Here is a 10,511-nt window from a genome sequence, read left to right as displayed (position 1 = left end):
ATTATATTAAGAGATATTAGTAATTTCAAAGAGTGAGTTTTTTAGAAATAAATTGAACAGTTTTTATTCTTCGAAATAAAGATAATTGAGTGATCTATTTTGGACAATCAATATTTAAGTTAACTGCAAAAATATATATAATACTAGTTTTAAAAAATATATGATTGTATTTGTCCATAAAAAAAAAATGGATCATTTTGGAAGTTATTTTCTGTCTTTTTCCGGTTTATTTGAAATGTACTTTTAACAAAAAACCAGTTTTATAAATGCTTTTAAATGTCAGTAAATATAATAATTAATGTATGGAATTATAATTATTTTTATTTTTTTAGTGAAGAGTTAATTATAACAAAATATACTCTTACAGCATATGAAGAGCAAAGAAACAGAGGAAGAAACATGGACTGTCAAAACAATTTATCTTATTTTTTGCAAATTAAATGCATTTTGTTTTTTAAAAAAGATAAATACATTTGTGTTATTTTTAGCATAATACACACTACATAATATACTTGAAATTCAGACATTCTTAAAATATAGTATAAAAAATTTCAAATCTTATTTTTTTTCAAGCAACATCTGAAATATAAGAATATTTGTATTATATATCCATCTTTTTTTTTTATCAATTTGCTAATAACAATTATTATTTGATAGCATTTATTGATAACATTTATTATTTATCATGTTGAATAATGTCATTAAATAAATAAGACTCCACTTCAAACTGAATCAATATCTGAAGGACATTCAAATTTTCTTGGCTCTTCATTCTAAAATTTTTTGACAAGAAAAATAAGTGCCTAAGGTGAATCAACAAAAAGGTTATAATAGCCACCCTTGGGCAAGAGATTCAAATTATTATTTATTAATGTTAATTAAATATTTATTTTGGTTAATTCATTATTTATTTTACTGTAAAATTTTTTAAATTATATATTTTTTTTAAATTAAATAATTCTAACAACAATACACTAAAATAAGTTATTAAAAAATTATGCATTTATAAAACTTGAATTTGCACTTGATGCTGAATTTCCAATTCAAAATAGAATAATCAATTCAAAAATAAAGAAATATATTTCACCGATCACCGTTCTCGACGTTTTTAACAGAGCTATTCCTTTCATTAAAAACTTTTTAGCTTATTTTATTCATTCTCAGCTCACACCAAAAACAGTTTCTGAACTTACGTAGTTCTGAACTCAATTAAACTTAATTCATGCATGAATCATAACATCTAATTTTGAGATAATTAATGATGAAATTATGAAAAAAATATTCTCTTCGAATAAAATAATTCCAAAATAATTACCATCTTTGTTGGGTATTTTAATAATACTGTGCTGAAAAAAAAACGAATCATTAGAATAACTTTTATTCTAATGATCTAATTTTAAATATCTCACTTAATTTTAAATATCTAACTTTTTAAAATTCAATTACTCTGGAACCTATTCAATTACTACTGATTTCGTTTAAATGTTCTATTTTGCCGCCTAAAATTATATTCTTTAAAATGATGTAAAAATTTTTATATCTTGTAATTCGAAAAAAAAAAATTAATAATTCACAATAATAAATAATATATATATATATATATGACGCACACACCCACACATGTACATAAATTTCACTGTACATGCCCCTATATTAGTCCCTGGTACATGCTTAGCCGCGGTGGCTCAGGGGATACAGCGTCAGAGAAAAAAGTCGTATATTTAAATTTTCTAGAGAGACATTTCTCAGGAACTATTCAACCGATATTGCTCAAATTTTGTATTTTTCCAAGTAAAATAACATACAATAAAAAACATGAAATGTCTACAGATGGGACTAGAAAATATCAAAACTGTGGCAACTGTCTTAATGTGGAACTGTGTGTGACACCATATCATGTTTTTAACTGCCCTGCAGTAGCTGCAGGCCTTCACCTCTTAAACTACCCCACAGAAGACCCAGTAAGCACACACCTCACGGCAAACGTAAGGCCGTAAGCTGGCATTCTAGGTAGGGTAACGGCAAAAGGCAAGTACAATAGGGTCCTTTATCGTTTGTTTTGAGGCATTTCAGGAAGAGGCGGAATAACTCTTCACCTATACAGGCCCGAAAAATAAAACCGTTGTTTGGCCTCTTACACTTAATTAGTTACTGGACCTTTATTGTATACCGTTGTTTGGCCTCTTACACTTAATTAGTTACAGGACCTTTATTGTATACCGTTAATTAAGTGTAATGTTACAATAGATTAATAATGAATAGATGCAGAGTTGGTAAAAAATGTGCTTTTAACTCAAAAATTTGAAAAAAATCAGGAGAGAATGGAAAAAATCCATAAAACGTTAACCGTATTTTTGAGAGGAAAAAAACAACTTTTATTATTCTTTGAAAACTGCTAATTTTTTACATAGAATATTAAAAACTTGAATTTTATTATTTTACTATAATCTAAATATACTTTATGTGGTATTACCTATTATATTTTTTAAAAAAATAATTTTATTAAAAAATAATCATTTTAAATTTTATTAAAATTTTTAAATAAATATATATAATTATTTATTTTTTCTTTTTGAAATCATTTTCTGAAGTATAATTTTTAACTCGAAATATAATATATTCTTTCTTTCTAGAAAAATTTAATACATATTCCCTTAAAAATAAGAATAAATATTAATACTTTTAACTAGAACAATTCCTTTGTTCATTGAGAAAAAGTTTTTATTTTTTCGATTGTTTATTATAAAATTTTGTTAAATTTATTGTATCAAACATGTACTTAAGAAAGACTTATTGAATTGAATACTTATTGAAGACTTTTTCTTATTGAAGACTTATTATTATTTTTTTATTGAATAAGCGATACATTTATTTTTAACGTTAAAGGATTCAATAAAAAATCCATCATTTTTGTAATTCATGGTAAAAAAAAAAATCTAGTATAATTTATATGATAGCAGTAAAAGGCTAAAGGTCCGTCATTGTCTATTTTTTGTCATTTTAGGAAGAAGCGATATGAAAACTTTTCCCATTGTTTATGTTTTGGTCGCTTGAAAATTATTACTGTAAGCCCCAAATGAAATTAACATAAATTTTTTCCAGACTATGACTCCTTTTTTAAACCTTCTCTAAAACAAAAATGAATAGGTAAGTTTAAAATTCATGTAAATAAAAAAATCCATTTTATAGAAAATAAATGAATAAAAAAATATTGTAAATTGCTTAAATCCTCCTAGAAATTATAAATATCTTGAATTTAGAGCAAGGATTTTTAATGAGATGGGCTTTTTTATTACATTAATTTACTAACTTTTATTACAATTTAAGTGTTTTGTAATAATGAATGTATACCATTTATAATAGTAAACGTTTTATTTATATAAATTGTTTTTTATTTTATTTTTATTTTAATGTTCATTTCAAATTTAATATCTTAGTTTAATCACTTACTTCTTAAAAACTGGATTCAAAATAGTTTAAATGGTCTTAAGAATTTTGAATTTTAAAAAAATCGTGTTTAAATTTTCTGACTGTTTATAGCAAATGTCTAGTCTAATATATTAAGCAAATAATTTTTTTTAAAAACTTATAATACAGAATATAAATAAAAATTAAAATTATACTTTCAAAACGTTAATTATATTTATTTTTTATTTGCATTACAAAAATATTTTTTCATGCAGCATTAATTTATTTTTAAAATAGTTTATATACATTAAGGAAAAAAAACTGTTTTGAATGCAATACATAGATGGCGCTGTTTTTTATTTTTTACTCTAGACGTGTTTCTGAGTCCTGCGGATAGATGGCAGAAAATATAAAGTGTAGGGTCTTGTAGGGTTGCCTTTCTTTTAACTTTGATAGAATTTCGCCAATTTACACAGAATCACAGTCGGTACGGCTTTTGTCCAGGCATAACCAATTGAGGAGACTGCGGCGACAATATCCCCCCCCCCTCTCCCTTCTGCTTACTATAGTCAAGCAAATTTATCATTCATGTGTGGCAAGGGTCTGCACTATTTATTCTAGCATAAAATGTGACATAAATAAAAAAATGTTCTACTGCATATTGCCTTAACCAATTAAATAGCGGTGTAGTTATTTAAAACCATAATTGCGTTATTGAGTTTTATTTTGAAACTAAATTCTTTAAATAGCAAATTAGACAAAATTAAACATTAAATTTCTCTGTTTCAATCTTTCTTTACACTACATTCGTCACATACTTCAATTCAAGTGTTAATAAAAATAGCATAGTATTTAAAGCTGGAAAAAATACAAAAGTTACAGCAGGATTGAAAAAAAGTCACCGATTTTTTCTTCTACGAAGTCGATATAAGATTTAAATAAAAATGCATTGTGTGAAAAATTACTCATTTTCCAGTAATGTTCCCTAGTTGTAGAAAAATGAAAGAAACATAACAATACAAAATAATAAACATACATTTAATCATTTTCAAATGTCATTTGCAAAATGTTTCCTATACATGAATTAAAAACATTGTTTTTTTCTCACAAGGGGTTTTGGGTTAACAAATTTTAAAATTGTGCTATGTTTTAAATCTTAGGAACTAATAACAGAAATATGGCTGAAATATTAAAATAACGGTAAGAGAACCGAAATTTTATCTGTTTGTCCCATTAAACTGTAGGTATAGTTTTAAATTTACGGTAAATTTGCAAATCAATATTTCAGAAAAGGCATAACTATTTAGACGAAATTGAATGATTATGTAATTAGAACTAAGTGGAGCTCTTTTAACCATAAACTGGTGAAAAATGAAATAGTATTTCATGCTGCCGAATCGACTTGGCAATTTTCATAGTACAAAACGAATCCAATGAATCATTTTCATACCTCCTTTTTAAAGAATGCAGTTCTTTTTGAACTAATTTATTGAAATCCGGTTAAAGTTTGACGTTAATTTAAAAAAAATTCAAAAACAGGTCATAATTCGTAAACATGCTAATATTTAAATATATTAAATGTTTTTCAGATAGTGATGATAATTTATACCTTGACTGCAGCAGATAAATTTTTATCAATTGATCAGCTTCTACAGTCCTTTTTTAGAGACAATTTTAAATATTAATCATACGCTTACTGATAATAGTTGTTCGACACAATTTATTTTTATGTATCCTTGTTTTCTACATGGAGGCACCGTCACCTGTTCGCTACGCTCGATAATCCCTGTAGTTGAATCTCATTCATCAAGTTTGAAATAATTGAAGATCAAGTACAAATTGTTTTCTTCCACTTTTTTAAGTAAAAATTACGATTGGATTGCCAGCAGTTGCATTTTAAGGATTCCTAAGTTTTGACAAATGAAGAAGAAGGAAAAACGGTCTCGCCGAGAGTTATTACGCATTGAAGATGTTCTATGGAAAAAGCAGTTTATGCCCGCGCGCAAATTCGTTTTTTTATTCTCTCAGAACTAGAGGCATTTGGCACAAACTGTTCTTAACAATGTTCTTAAAAGTTTTTTTTTTCCTGAAAAGTCGATTAAAAATTATTTGCTTAATGTAAAATTATTATACTTTTATTTAAGTTCATTATATTAACTTGTTAATTTTGACAAAATAAAAAGGATAGCTGGATTTGAATGATAAATAACTGCGCTTAAAAAAATTACATTTTAGAAAGGCAGAGTGTGCGACACAATGAAAAGAATTTATAAATTAGAAGTAATTTTTTTCTTGTTAACCGATCATATAAGAAACAATTCTTATTTCTCTTTATTCTACACATATTTTCAAATGTCGGTATAAAATGTCAAAGTTTTATATTTGGCAACACCTAGCCTTTTTCTATATAATATTTTTTTCTTTATTTTCATTATTTTTAATATTAAGTCAAGAGGGATATTATGAAAATCGCGTAAATGAAAACTTTTTCCACAACAATCAATAAATAATTATTAGTTAAAGAAAAAATGAAAAAAAAACTTTTAAATTGTAATAACTTTCAAACAAATAAGAGTTTCTAAAAGGAAATAAAGACTCTATGTTACGGTTAAAAACAAATTTGGCTCTTTCAGCATACCAAATTTAACTTCCGCAGCTGAATTCTTGCGGTCACAGAGCGGCCCGCATGTTATTTTTCTAACAAGTATAAGAGTAAAAATAATCTTGACTTAATTTTAGAATTATTTTTTAATTCCATTGTAATCTCCGTTCAATTTCCTACATATTAACGTAATTTGAAGTTTCTAAATCAAACAGTGTTTGATAAAATGTAACGTTAAGTTGAAAACACCAAAACAGTGGCGGTATCAGTGACCTTTTCAGTTTTCTGACAGAGAAGGAAATTTATTCAGTTTTCTGACAGAGAAGGAAATTTATTAATATCTGCTCGTTTCACGTTAATTTAACAATGCAGTTTATTTTTCCAACTTCATATAAAAAGAATTTTCAGGAATGGTCAGTGTTAATGCTATTATTCTAGGTTCTCATGCGTTCGCACTTTTCGATTAGACCAATTTAATCGATTAGATTAACTTCAACACTATTATCTTAAGTAAAGAATTCTAAGAGTCATGAAAAAAATCATGATAGCATCTCGAAAATCAAAAAGCATCTCGAAATGATATAATTAAAAATAAAGAAGATAATTTTTGAAATTCTTGGAATTCATTGTTTTACAGACTGACCTTTTTCTTTTTACTTTCACCAGAGGGTAATTTTAATAGTGTTACATTAAATTACCTTAAAGCAATTTTATATTCGTTTTATAATTAACTTATACACAACTATTGTTCTTCTTTTTGGCAGCAATTATTATATAAATATTAATACTGAAGAAAGAAAAGAATTTTCTGCGAAACGTATATTGGCTGGAATTAAAAATCAATTTAGCCCATTGACTGACAAAAGGACAAAAATTAATTTAGACACCTTCTGTAATTAATGACGACCTTAAAAAAAATCTATCCAAGAAAAAAAAATGATTAATGGGTATCCAGTGATTGGAATAGTGCAATTACAATTCTCTCATGTTATTAAACAAATAGTATTCTGTAACTTCCATTAATCATTTTATTAACGAATAAAATTGTAATTGTATAGTATATTTCTTTCTCTTAATAACACATACTTTTTTTTAATTTTTTACTTTAATAATCTTTTTTTGAATTGATTCTGTTTTTAGAAAACAGTTCAAACCAATCTTTCAATAAAATTTTATATAAATAATATCTGATATCTAGTAACTTATTCTTAGTTTATTTACAGTTAAATATAATAAATTTCGCAATTATAGTAAGAATAAAGAAGTTTAACAAATACGACATAGTTAAGTTAAATTTTTACTCTTTATTTTGTAAAAAAAAAAAAATTTATTTGATATGCATATTTTTTGTAGAATATTTATTTTGAAGAACTTGTAATTCAACATAACGTTGAGTAATTTACGCTGCGTAATTCTTTTGCCGCATTAATTTATTTATTCTTTATTTGACTTAGCTCAAATAAATATCCCCATAAAATCAATTTAGAGCAGTTCAGTATACATATCTTAATAGAAAATTAAAGGAGTTTAGTTTCCTACTCAGAATTTTAACACTTTAATCTTTACGCTACTATGACAGATATTAAATGAAAATATTATTTTGAATTATTTTCGTAAAAACAAAGTTTACTCACTGTCCCTTCTTTACACGACCCATCATGATAATTAATTCCTCGAATTAGTGCTGTTTTAAATAGTTTTCGATAAAATTATAATAATTTGTATTATTGGTAATTATTGCACTAAAATTAGTAGTTTGTAATGCAAGCACTTTTGTACGTGGTAAGAACTAGCGATTTTTTACTGTATATATTAAATGTAAAGTCTATATCAAAAAGAGAATCATAAGAATTTTAATGGTCAATTAATTTTATGCAATAGAATTTCAGGAATAAAAAGGAGTTTGTAAGTGTATTTGTGTGCAAATACACTTACAAATACAGGATCTTATTTTGAGCTTTTCCTCTCTTTGTTAGTGTATGGTAAATTGAGAAGTTAACGACGTCCGGTTATGCGCTTCTCGCATCCCACCCTGTTGGGGGTCAGAGTTCTTGAGGAACTTTACACTTTTCCAATTTTTTTTTTTTTTTCTTCACTAAAATTTAAGTTTTTTTTTATTTCCTTATATTGCTGATGATTATTATTATTTAACATTTTCATAAAACCAATTTTGTTTTCAATTGTTTGCAATAAGCTTTTAATTGAACTATTTATTTTTTCTAAAAAAATAAATAAGCAAATGTATAACAGAAAAACGGAAAATTCTCATATTTCATAGATTGCGAAAAGCAATACACAGTAAAAATCTTTTACAGATCAAAATTCTATTTCTTATGCATCTAACAAAAATCTTTCAACCGGATATGGGAAATTGTAAAAGTAAATAAAAAATAAATACATAAATAAACTCTAACTTTTTAAAAATATTTTTTGATTCAATATTAAAGTCTTATTTGATTAGTAATATAACTTGTTAAAAATGGAGAGAGTTTCGCTTTTTATGATTTATGGGTACAACTAAGCATCATAATTTTTTGCACTTTTTTGGATTTTTAAACCCCTTGTATCTGAACAGTCAAGAGTTTGTAAATGATTCAAATAAATCAAATTCATTCTCATTCATGTGTTTTAAAATTATAAGCAGATATATTTGTTTGTAGGAAAAAAAAACATTATAAAGCGAGAAATCAGTTTCAACCTTCCTTAATTTTAACAATTGACATAATAAATCGGTAGCTTACTTAATTAGCTATATCTCGTGGTTCGTGCACTAATAAAGAAAGCTAAAATATAAAAAGAAAACTATAAACGAAAAATTAACGGTAACGAAATTGTTAAATCTTCTTATTTCATAAATTAGTAAAATCAAATTTTTCTCTCATCTGGACACAAATGCAATAAAAGTTAGATCTTTTGTAATTCATACATTTTAATTTTTTAATGTCCTAATTTTTATGAGTTAAGGTGGAAACTTCTAACCGTATTTCATTTATTAAATTGGCTAAAATTTTCAGACTACACAACATCATTTTTCGTTCTTTTCTTTATCTTCCATCTCTTTATCTAAGCAGTCGAAAGTTTGTAAATTATTTAAATCATGGTGAACGACTATTTGAGTCTTTCACAACTATTGAGATAATATAGTACGTTTATAGTACGCCATGATACAAATTAATCAAGTTTCTTTAAATGCTTCAAATATAAACACATATATATTTTTGTGCAGGTAAAAAAAGAACATTAAAAAACAAGAAATTAGATTCTTTGAACCCTCAAAAATTTGAGTAATTTATCTGATAAATTTGTAATAAGCTTCGTGTTCATGCATCACTGCGATATTTCTTGAATATCTTGATTTTTTTACAACGTAAGCACATTATATTTCTTAAACAAATGCGCAAACAGAAGTTTAACTGTTATGAAACTCTGAAGAAGCATCATAGTATTTTTTTCCCCATTATAGTAATAACTTTTAAGTAGGATTATTTTAAAATTTCTTGTTAGAATTTGTTTTACTAATTAAAGAAATGTTTAATATTTTTTTTCAAGCACAAGTTAGACACTGTTAATAAATTATTAAAAAAAGGAAGAAAATTAATGGTAATAAAATTGTTAAGTCTTCTTATTTCGCAACTTCAAAAATTAGTACTATTCAACTAGACACAAATGCGTAAAATGTTGGATCTTTTATAAATCATGCACTTAAATGTCTATTTTTTAGTATATTTACTTTGAGGAGTTAACTCAGATACTTCTAAACTGGATTTAATCTTTTTAATTAGAAAAATATTCTGCAAAAAATTATCAATATATTGTATTTTTATTTAATTTTTATATGAAAAAATTCATAAACAGTGGCAGGAAAACTACTAAATTATTGAGCCGAATCCTGAAAGAAATATTTACTATAATACGTTTCCCTCTGAATAAAAAAGTCCTAAGGAGCGAAGTCCCCTCCGCTATTTTTGGGTGTTTATTTTAACTTTACATTTTGCTTTGCTGTACAAAAAGTATAAGATTTAGAAGTTTCAAATTACGAAGGATAAGCGGTGGAGGCTCAGGGGAAGGAACGCTAGCCAACTAATGAGTTTTGAGGATTTGAATCTTAAGAATTGCTGGTTGATACGAATTTCGTACCCGGCTGACATAAAATATTCCAAGTGATAGACGCATCGTGGATTATTAGAGTCCCATCTTCGTCTTGCTAATCACGGGAGGTTTTCGTGGTTTATCTCACCATGAAAAAGTTCTCCACGAAGGCAATTCGTTCCCGATACTTTTGTACAGGAGTTCTCTTATTTCTTGGTTTAGATTCAAAATTACAAGGATATAAAGTTGAACACTGGTAACCATGAGATCAAATTCGGGTTGGCTGTTCAACAACAGTTATAAAATAACATTACAAAGGATTACAGAAAAATGAACAGAGAGTGCGATGAAAATGAAAATGACTATTCTATAATTAGTTTGGAAATTGTTATCTGCAAAATCTGGTGTAAAA

This window comes from Parasteatoda tepidariorum, chromosome 9 (genome assembly GCF_982258835.1).
Source record: "Parasteatoda tepidariorum strain Cologne lab strain chromosome 9, Ptep-v5.0, whole genome shotgun sequence".
Taxonomy (NCBI): Eukaryota; Metazoa; Arthropoda; class Arachnida; order Araneae; family Theridiidae; genus Parasteatoda; species Parasteatoda tepidariorum.
Note: the sequence above shows the minus strand (reverse complement) of the source record.